Genomic DNA, 11215 nt, shown 5'->3' with positions numbered 1-11215 from the left:
TCACGGCTTTTTGGTAAGCAAGCTACCTCACTTTTGGGTGTTGACCTGAACACATGTTGGTTTTGCATTGGGAAGATTGGTGTCACAGCTTCTGTTTCCTGCAATTCACCTTTTTTCCTGTGGAGGCATATTGCTTATGGATATTCTCATTGATCACTATGGGACATTGCTTTAGTTTTCCTTTTTTTCTTTTTTAAAATTATATATAATATATATATATATATATATATATATATATATATATATATATATATATATATATATATATATATATATATATATATATATATATATATATATATATATATATATATATATATATATATATATAATTTTACTATTCTAGTTAAATATATTTATTGAGTTTTCACAGAAGAAGAAATAAAATGATACAATACATGGATACATATCAATCATCAGAAGATCTTTGCAGTATGATAAAAAAAGATAAATAAATAAGTTAATAAAATAAAGTAATTTTAGAGATATCTTACAACCATATTTACTATACACTAGTTGGGATTCTAGATGTAAGATTAGAGAAATAAATCAAGTTATTAGACTAAGTATCCATAGGAATATTTTAGGAAATAATAAAAGAAAAGGAGAGGGAGGAGAGATAAAGATGGAAAGAAGAGAAAAAAAAAAGAGTTTCCCGGGCTGATGATCCAGCTCTCATTAGGTATACAAATATAATATATATTTGAGTAATAATATGATATATATCTTAGTGTGGTAACAACAGAGATTGGTCAAAATCTGTAGGCAGGTAGTTTTTAACCCATGGTTGCCAAATTTTGCGAAATGTATTTATTTTATTTTCTTCAATAGCTGTCATCTTGGCGTATAAAAGTGCTCTGTTCATTCTGTGTTTAGCTTCAGCAAGAATTAGATTTTGGGACTTCCACGCCTTGGCAATCGTTTGTTTAGCTGCAGTGTTAAGTTGGATAAACAATTGGAATTGAGTATGGGTGAGTATTGTGGGTTTAAGGTTTAGGAGTGCTGTTGCAGGATCTGGAGGAATCAGGATTTCCAGGGCTTTAGAAGCCATAAGAAATATATTCTTCCAGGATTCTTCAACTACGGGGCATTGCCACCATATGTGAAAATGTGTTCCTGCTGTGTCACATCCTCTAAAGCAATTGGGTGAATATGTGGGGACAAATTTAGCTATTCTAGCTGGTACAAGGTACCAGCGTGCTAGAACCTTGTAATTAATTTCTACAGCAAAACAATTTGGAGAGAAAGTTTTGGTGGCTGACCATATATTCGACCAATCTTGTTTATTAAACACTCGATTCGTATCTTGTGCCCATTTAGTTGTGTATGAGGGTAGAAACTCATTAGATATCATATTAAGTTGGAAATATAATATTGAGATAAGTCCTCTAATGTGTGGATCACTTATACAAATCTGCTCAAATTGAGTCATTTGATTAAGAGTTGAGCCTGTACTAAGAAGTGGTTCATAAAAATTTTTAATTTGTAAATATCAAAATATTTCAGTTTTAGGTAACCCAAAGGTTTCACATAGTACAGGAAATGCATAAATAGCTTTAGTCGAGGAAAGATTGTATAAACAAGTCAGGTTCGTAGAGGTCCATGCAGAGAATGTTTTTGGGAATTTCCAGGCAGGATAAAAAGCTGGATTATTAAGAAATGAAAGCAAGGGATTATATGTTGATTGAAGATTATGTGCAAATTTACATTTATCCCATACTGCTAGGGTCTGTTTCGTGATAGAATACATCTTTCTAATCCTATCAGCAGAACAGAGCCAAAACATATTTGCCACTGAGATAGGGTCACTTTCCACTGATTCAATAGCTACCCATAGGGGAGCTTCTACAGAAGTATGATACTTGGATATAAGTGCTAGCTGTGCAGCGTAGAAATAGGAGGAAAAGTTGGTCAATCCCAAACCACCACTCAATTTATTAAGGTAAAGCGTAGATTTAGGTATACGAGGTTTGGTGGTACCCCAAATGAAGGACATAACTCTACGTTGAGTAAGTCTAAGAAAGTAAGATGGTAAAGAAATAGGGAGTACCCTAAATAAATATAAGAATTTCGGCAGGATTGACATCTTTACCGCATTAATCCTTCCCAACCATGACAATGATAGAAGAGCCCATTGTTTCAGGAAGCCGGAAGTTTGTTTAAGGAGGGGTAAGTAATTTGCCGCAAAAAGGTCTTTAAGAGACATTGTGAGTTTTATTCCTAGGTATGGAAGCAGCTTTGGAACCCAAGTAAAAGGGTAAGGAAGTTTGTGCCTGCTGAAGTTCTAATTGAGATAAGGAAATATTTAATGCATTTGATTTTGTTGGATTAACATGTAGTCCTGATATTTGGGCAAAATTATCTAGTGTTTTTAGTAGATTAGGGGTGGATATATGGGGATGAGTCAAAAATATGAGAATGTCATCCGCAAAGAGACATAGTTTATGGTGATAACCACCTAGTTCGATACCTTTTAATGTCAGGATTGGTTCTAATAAGGTGTGCCAGGGGTTCTATTATTAGGGCAAAAAGTAGAGGGGAAAGAGGGCATCCTTGTCTAGTGCCTCTTTTGATATCAATCATTGTTGACTTATAGCCTGCATATTTGATATATGCTCTAGGATTATTGTATGAGGATGAGACCCAGGTTAAAAAATTGTTTCCAAATCCCCATTTACCAAGAACATATTCCATATAAGGCCACGTAACCGAATCGAATGCTTTCCTTATGTCTAAGGATACAAGGCAAGCTGGGATTCGTCTAGTTTTAGCCGCATTAATAAGTAAGAGTGCGCTCCTGATATTATCTCCACTTGGCGTTTAGGCATAAAGCCTGTTTGGTCTTTATGGATTAGTAGGCCAATAATTTTATTCAGTCTAGTGGCCAAAATTTTAGCAATTAATTTTATATTGAGATTTAGGAGGGATATAGGATGATAATTAGTCCAGGAGGTGGAGTCAGAATGTGGTTTGGGGATCATTGCTATTATAGAGGTGAGAGTCTCTGTTCTAAATGAGTTACCTTTTAAGGATCGAATTGAAGGCTTTAGTTAAGACAGGTGTTAAGATTGATGCAAATTGTCTATAATATGTTGCCGAAAATCCATCTGGGCCTGGTCTTTTACGTAATTTTAAAGATTTTATTGTGTTAAGGACTTCAGTATCTGTAATTGGACATTCAAGAAGATCTTTCTGTTGTTGATCAAGGTTAGGAAGCGTGATATTGGAGAACAGTGTGTCTGCTTTAGTTTTATCAAAATTTGAGGCAGAAGAATATAGTTTAGATAACTTAGAGTGAAAAATTTCAAGTATTTTCACTGGGTTACTAGTGTAAGATTCCCGGGATACTCTCAATCTGATAGACGTATGTATATGGTGTGAGTTTTTAAAATTCTGGCCATAGGTGTATCAGGTTTATTTGCCCTGCGATATTGAACATGCTGGCGTTTACTTATAAGTTTATCTGCGGTATCAGTAAGAAAAAGATCTAGATCCAGGCGGGCTTTTTCTAGTTTGGTATTGTTGGTAGCATTCGGGGAGGTTTGAAAAGTTTGATGACAGTCATTAAAGGTAGATTCAAGTTTTGCGAACAACAGTTTGCGTTCTCTTTTAGGCTAGGTTCACACTGCTGCCAATTTTATTGTGAATTTGAGCCGCTGCGATCGCTCAAATTCGCAAGTCATTTTAATAACATCATTTTCCACGAGTGCCGTTCACATCAATGCGTTGCGAATCTAACCTGCGTAAAAAAAGGGTCCTGTCCGAGTTTGATCCGTGTGCGATGCGAATTCAGCTCCATAGATTGTAAAATTTGGCGTAGAATCGCAAGAACACATAAAGAATTCGCAATGCAAATTCGCAACGCAACCGGATCAAAATCGTGCTAAATTCGCACTGCAGCAGTGTGAACCCAGCCTTAAGGTTAGTTGCTTGTTGTATCAGTCTACCCCTAATGACTACCTTGTGCGCCTCCCGTAATGTAATAGCAGAGACATTGTCTGTATCATTGGATTTTAGGTAATCAGAAAGTGCTTTTTTTAATCTCCAACACGATGAGAAGGGTGGGTCAGAATTGATCGTTTATACACCAAGTGGTATCGTGTGATCTAGGAATTGTGGAAGCAATGGTAATGAATACTGCGCAGTGGTCTGTCCATGGAAAAGGAATGATTTTGGATGATATGATTTCTGGTAGCATACTTGACGGGATTAGAATATGATCTATTCGTGAAAAAGAGTTATGCAGATAAGAATAATGAGTGAAGCGCCTACTAATAGGGTTCATCTCTCGCCAAGTATCTACCAGGCTTTGAGTGGTGAGTAGATGTTGAAAAGTTAGGTTTATTGAGTTTGTGGTAGGTTCAGGGGGAGATTTATCTAAGAACGGGAAAATAGTAGCATTAGAATCCCCACAAATAACAACAGTACCAAACTTATGTACTTCTATAAGTTGAAAAAGGTGGGATAAGAAAGCAGTTGGGCGTTTGTTAGGGGCATAATAAGACACAATAGTAATAGGATTATCAGAAATAAATCCTGTTAGGAGAACATATCGTCCTTCAGGGTCTGTTATTTTGGATACAAGGTTAAACGGAGTGGAACGGTGAAAACCAATGAGAGTTCCACGCTGTTTAACCGTAGCTGAAGCAGTATAGAATTGTGGATATGATGATGAAAGAAATGTGGAATAAACTTTGTCAGTAAAATGCGTTTCCTGCAAACATATAATATTAGCTTTTTTCATAGCAAAAGAGCGTAAAGCCTTGGTTCGCTTATGTGGAGTATTAAACCCCTGTACATTTAATGACAAGATATTTATAGGAGCCATAAAACAACGAATGCGAATATTATAGCATAACAAGCAGAGTACTCACCGAGAGCCAGGATCCCCAACCCGAGAGTCAGGAGGGAATAGCAAAGATTAAAGAAAGAAGCAATAGAATAGAAAAAGAAAAAAGGAGAGGAGAATCGAACAAACCCAATATGAAGACAATTTAGCAGTATATAAAGGCTAAATAATAGGGTGTAGGAGCATCTCAGGAGAGTTTTTAGAACTCTCTGAGAGGGTCCGGGACCACCAATAGAGACCCCCATAACAATGGTAGGAGTCCTTAGGTGGAATAAAGGGCAACAAGAAATTCCTAAGGGATGTATAACATCGGAGGACCACAGGAACTATTCCATTACTATCATGGAAAAATTTTGCTTAAATTGTTACAAAAAAAGAAAAAAATAAGTTCAAAAACTTGAGAGGAAAAAAAAACAGAAAAAAGTTAATATAAAAAAAAATATAAAAAAAAAATATTTTTGTAATATAACAGTAGTATGTAGCCATAACTCATTTTAGTCATGAATATGGCCAGTTTATTAACTCTGTCAGCATACTGTGCTGGAAAAAAGTAGCAAGGACAAATAACTAGTCTGGCTTAGATTGTCAGTCCATTGAATCCTCATTGTTTGGTGGTGAATGTTCATATCGACCTCGCTTGTTAAGATTTTGATGGAAAGATGTGGAATAGCTGGGTTTTGGGTCTTTGTTTTGCTGTGTAGAACGAAAAGCTGAGCGCCTATGAGATTGGTCATTTGGTAAGATTGCTTCGGCTAGGCCCATATCAAATAGGGCTGACTTCAAGTCCTCTGAAGAGAGACAAACATATTTTGTTTCCAAATGAGTAAATCTGAGACAAAAAGGAAATCCCCATTGATAGGAAATTTGATTTCTCTGGAGTACCTGGAGTTGAGGTTTAAGTGCACGTCTTTTTGCAACCGTTAGTGGGGACAAATCTGTGAAGAGTTGATAGGTATTGCCCTGGAAGCTAAGAGATTCTCTCCCTCTGGCAGCTGTTAGTATCTGTTCTTTGGTTCTGTAAAAGTGCAATTTAGCCATAATATCCCTCGGGGGACCATTTATTTTGCGTGGGGCTAACGCTCTATGCACTCTATCCATTTCGAACCTGTCAATAGGGGTTCCAGGTAATAATTCTTGAAAGAGCGCCGTGATATTAGCCTGCAGGTCTAGAACAGATTCAGGGATTCCCCTGATTCGCAGATTTGATCGACGATCTCTGTTCTCTTGGTCCTCTAAACGATTTTGTAATGTAAGGTTTTCCTCTTTTAGTACCTTCATCTCAGACATGTAGTTCTGTGTAAAATTATCAATTTCATCAACCCTCAGTTCTAAGTCAGCTGTTCTCTGACCTAGTTCTCTAATTTCTTTAGTCAGTTTGTCAGTTATATGATCAGAAGTCTGTTTGAGGCCTTTCTGAAGCATACATTCAAATTTTTTGAAGATGTCAGACTGTGTAGCAGCTTGTAATTCACAGTATTCATAGTCAGACTCAGACTCACCGTTGGCAGCCTGTGTCTTCTGACTGTGAGGTAAAGATTTTTCAGTGTATTCACCGCTGTGCTGACTGTGAGGTAAAGATTTTCCAGTGTATTCACCGCTGTGCTGTGGGGGAGAGGATGCCGCCGCCATTCCAGTCGCCAGCCTGTGTGCCGTTTCCTTCGTTTTTCCTGCTTTCATTTTCGTTTTAGGAGCTCTCAAGACCATTGTCAGTGAAGCTGACAGTATTAGGTAGGATTTTTCTGCAGTTTTGGGATACTTGCTGATTCACTGGGACCTGTAGTCCTCCGATGAAAACTCCCGAGGAGCGGAGCTCTAAGGTAACATTACCTTCACCTCCTATTTTTCTTTTTTTTATGAAGTTATTATTTTTTTATTTCACTTACCATTGTATGTATCACTGATTATTTCACAATTTTTGTTATCATAACGATATCATATTTAATATCAATATTAGCACTGCACTCGCTGTGTTGTTTATTCTATTGGAAGTTTTTTGGTATTGAACTTTGGGTGCTGGCTGCGTTACACTTAACACTCTTATCATTGATTTTTAATTGCTGATTTTTTTCTAGCGCAGCGTTGACCTTAGGGTTTTTTTTCTTTTACAGTATATAATACAGTGCAGCCGGTGTACAGTATATAATACAGTACAGGCTGTGTAGAGTATATAATACACTTCAGGCGGTGTACAGTATATAATACAGTGCAGTCGGTGTACAGTATATAATACAGTGCAGGCAGTCTACACAGTATATAACAGTGTTTACAGTATATACATTTTAGTCAGTGTACAGTATATAATACAGTGTACAGTATATACAGTGCAGGCAGTGTACAGTATTAAATACAGTACAGGCAGTGTACATAGTATATAATAGAGTGTGTACAGTATATAATGCAGTGCAGTTATGTTCGACTCAAACATATGGGGCGCTCGCAGCAAGTTCAACCACCGTGGAGCGGAACACAATGCACTGTGAAATCACAGTGCATTGACAGCTGCTGATTGGCCAAAGCATGCACCTGACCTGCATGCTTTGGCCAATCACAGCTCGATGTGCTGTGAGAGCTATGATTGGCCAATAGTAGGGTGCAGTCAGTGTACAGTATATAATACAGTGCAGACGGAGTACACAGTATATAATACACTGTGTACAGTATATAATACACTTCAGGTGGTGTACATTATATAATAAAGTGCAGCCGGTATACAGTATATAATACAGTACAGGTGGAGTACAGTATATAATACATTTCAGGCGGAGTACAGCATATAATACACTCCAGGCAGTGTACAGTATATAATACAGTACAGGCGGTGTACAGTACATAATACTGTGCAGGCGGTGTACAGTATATAATACCGTGTGTACAGTATATAATACAGTACAGTCATTGTACAATATATAATACAGTGAAGGCAGTGTACATAGTATATAATAGAGTGTGTACAGTATATAATACACTTCAGGCAGTGTACAGTATATAATATAGTGCAGTTATGTTCACCTCCCCGCGGACCGGAACATAATGCACTGCGAAATCACAGTGCATTGATAGCTGCTGATTGGCCAAAGCATGCACCTGACCTACATGCTTTGGCCAATCACAGCTCGATGTTCTGTGAGAGCTATGATTGGCCAATAGCAGAGTGCAGTCAGTGTACAGTATATAATACAGTGCAGGCAGAGTACACAGTATATATACACTTCAGGCGGTGTACAGTATATAATAAAGTGCAGCCGGTATACAGTATATAATACAGTACAGGCGGAGTGAGGCAGTACAGGCGGAGTTTGCCCGCCGTGAGATCACCGTGCATTGACGGCTGCTGATTGGCCAAAGCATGCACCTGACCTGCATGCTTTGGCCAATCACAGCGCAATGTGCTGTGAGAGCTATGATTGGCCAATAGTAGGGTGCAGTCAGTGTACAGTATATAATACAGTGCAGACGGAGTACACAGTATATAATACACTGTGTACAGTATATAATACACTTCAGGTGGTGTACATTATATAATAAAGTGCAGCCGGTATACAGTATATAATACAGTACAGGCGGAGTGAGGCAGTACAGGCGGAGTTTGCCCGCCGTGAGATCACCGTGCATTGACGGCTGCTGATTGGCCAAAGCATGCACCTGACCTGCATGCTTTGGCCAATCACAGCGCAATGTGCTGTGAGAGCTATGATTGGCCAATAGCAGGGTACAATATATAATACAGTGCAGGCAGCGTACACAGTATATAATACAGTGTGTACAGTATATAATACATTGCAGTCAGTGTATAGTATATAATACAGTGCAGTTGGTGTACAGTATATAATACAGTGCAGTTGGTGTACAGTATATAATACACTTCAGATGGTGTACACAGTATTTAATACAGTGTGTACAGTATATAATACAGTGCAGGCAGTGTACAGTATATAATACACTTCAGATGGTGTACAGTATATAATACAGTGCAGGCAGTGTACAGTATGTTAGTGTATACAGTATATAATACAGTGCAGGCAGTGTACAGTATACTGTAATACAGTAAAGTCGTACAGTATATTAAACAGTGCAGGCGGTGTACAGTATATATATATTACAGTGCAGGTGTATATTACAGTGTACAGTAGAATATAACACACTTCATGCTTAAGAATTAAGGAAAAAAATGGCGTGGGGTTCCCCCAAAATCCATACCACACCCTTATCCGAGCCAGCAGCCTGACAGGCCAGGAAAGGGGGACGAGCGAGCGCCCCCTCCTAAACCATACCAGGCCGCTTGCCCTTAACATAGGGATGGTGCTTTGGAGTGCCGCCCAAACTACATTGTACCCCTACCCATTCAGCAAAAAAAGTGTTAAAATGTAAAAACCACAACAGAAAGTTGTTGACAATTCCTTTATAAAAAAGAAAAAAGTGTCCCACGATGTGCCTTCATCTTCAATCATGCTGCCCAACGGAAAATAGAATTTTTTTTTTTTTAAAAGCTCCACCTCGACGGGAGGCCTCATGGCAATTGCTGTCTTTTTGCTTTGACAGCTGTTGTATAGGCAAGGGCGGGCCACCCGGTGATGTAACTGAGTGACCCTGCCCCCTTCTGACATCATGTGACATTAGAGGGGGGCAGGGTCATCTGATTATGTCAGCATGTGGCCCCGCCCTTGCCTATATAGGAGCTGTCAAAGCAAAAAAACAGCAGTCGACAGGAGGCCTCCCATGGAGGCTGAGGTTTTTTTTTTTCTATTTTTTGGGTCCATTGGGCGATGTGATTGATGATTGATGTACATCACGGGACACTTTTTTCTTTTTAATAAAGGAAGTGTTAAAAAGTGTCTGTTGTGGTTTTTACCCTTTTTTTTAGTGCATGGGTAGGGGTACAATGTACCCAATAACCATTCACATGGGGGGGTGGGACCTGGGGGCCTCATTGTTAAAGTGGGCTTTCAAATTCTGATAAGTAATAATTAGTATAATTATTATATAAATTGAATACCTAGTAATAGTTAAGTTATTATTAGTTCGTTACTATTTCAGATTTTCTAATTTTCGCGTTTTCGAATTTACAATTTTTTTAGAATTTCCGTTTTTTTTTTTTGTTTTTTCAAATTTTCAATTTCTTTCTAATTTCTGAATTTCCATTTTTTCCCGAATTTACAATTTTTTTCTAATTGTTGAAAGAAAGCCATAAGAAGTCCTCTTTCTAATTTGCGAGAAGCCATGTGGGGGACACAGCAAACATGTTATGTTTGGTGAAAAACTAATGCCGCCTACACACGAGCGGAATGTCCATCAGAAAATGTCCGATGGGAGCTTTTCATCGTATATTCCGACTGTGTGTATGCCCCATCGGTCTTCTTCCGTCAAAATTTCAGACGGACATAGATAGAGAACAAGTTCTATATATTTCTGATGGAACAAATTCCTATCAGGAAAACAGCTAGTCTATATGCTGTTCCGACGTACCAAAAATGATGCATACGCTGAAGCAAGTACGAGACAACGTACGTGTTGTCCTGTCGTACGTGCTGTACGTCACCGAGTTCTTGAGGGTCAGAATTTGGTGTGACTGTGTGTATGCAAGACAGCTTGAGCGGAATTCCATCGGAGAAACCTTCAGAGTTTATTCAGATGACAAAACCGCTCGTGTGTACGCGGCATAACACTGCACATCACCCTGAACACACCATCCCCACCATGAAAATTGGTGGTGGCAGCATCATGTTGTGGGGATGCTTTTCTTCAGGGAAGCTGGTCAGAGTTGATGGGAAGATAATGGAGTCAAATACAGGGCAGTCTTATGCCGCGTACACACAATCGGAAATTCGGCCAGCAAAAGACTAATGCTCCATCGGACTTTTGCTGGCCGAATTCCAGCCAGCAAAAGATTGAGAGCATGTTCTCAATTTTTCTGTCGGAAAAAGTTCCTATCCGAAAATGTGATCGTCTGTAGCAATTCCGCCGCGCAAGATTCATACGCATGCTCGGAAACATTGAACTTCATTTTCTCGGCTTGTCGTAGTGTTGTATGTCACCGCATTTTTTGACGGTCGAAAGTTCAGCAAACTTTTGTGTGACCGTGTGTATGCATGGCAAGCTTGAGCGGACTCCCATCGGAAAAGCCATCATATCTTTTTCCGACGAGAAGTCTGATCGTGTGTACGAAGCATTATGCCCCGTACACACGGTCGGATTTTCCGATGGAAAATGTCCAATCGGAGCGTGTTGTCGGAAATTCCGACCGTGTGTGGTCTCCATCGGACATTTTCCATCGGATTTTCCGACACACAAAGTTTGAGAGCAGGATATAAAATTTTCCGACAACAAAATCCGTTGTCGGAAATTCCGATCGTGTACACAAATCCGACG

The sequence above is a fragment of the Aquarana catesbeiana genome, linkage group LG09 (assembly GCF_042186555.1).
Source record: "Aquarana catesbeiana isolate 2022-GZ linkage group LG09, ASM4218655v1, whole genome shotgun sequence".
NCBI lineage: Eukaryota > Metazoa > Chordata > Amphibia > Anura > Ranidae > Aquarana > Aquarana catesbeiana.
Note: the sequence above shows the minus strand (reverse complement) of the source record.